Below are 332 nucleotides of genomic sequence, written 5' to 3'. Positions count from 1 at the left end.
TTAGTTTTTTTTTTCACATTTTTTATTAAATATTTTCTTTTATATATATAAAACAACAATCAATTTGACAGTCTTATGTAGATGCTCGGCTACAGCAATACTGAAAATATATTTTTCCCAATTTAAATATTAAATAAATCCAAACATATTAACTGTAAATTTCAAAATAATACATCATTACAAGTATTTTCTTTTTTTTCTTTATTAGATATTTTCTTTATTTACATGTAAATTTCTCCATTCCTAGTTTCCCCTCCAAAACATAAAGAAACAAACAAAAACAACAAAAACAAACCTCTGTTGCCTCCCCCCTCCCCATGCCTGCCACCCCA

This window comes from Mastomys coucha, unplaced genomic scaffold (genome assembly GCF_008632895.1).
Source record: "Mastomys coucha isolate ucsf_1 unplaced genomic scaffold, UCSF_Mcou_1 pScaffold4, whole genome shotgun sequence".
Taxonomy (NCBI): Eukaryota; Metazoa; Chordata; class Mammalia; order Rodentia; family Muridae; genus Mastomys; species Mastomys coucha.
This window is presented reverse-complemented; position numbering follows the sequence as displayed.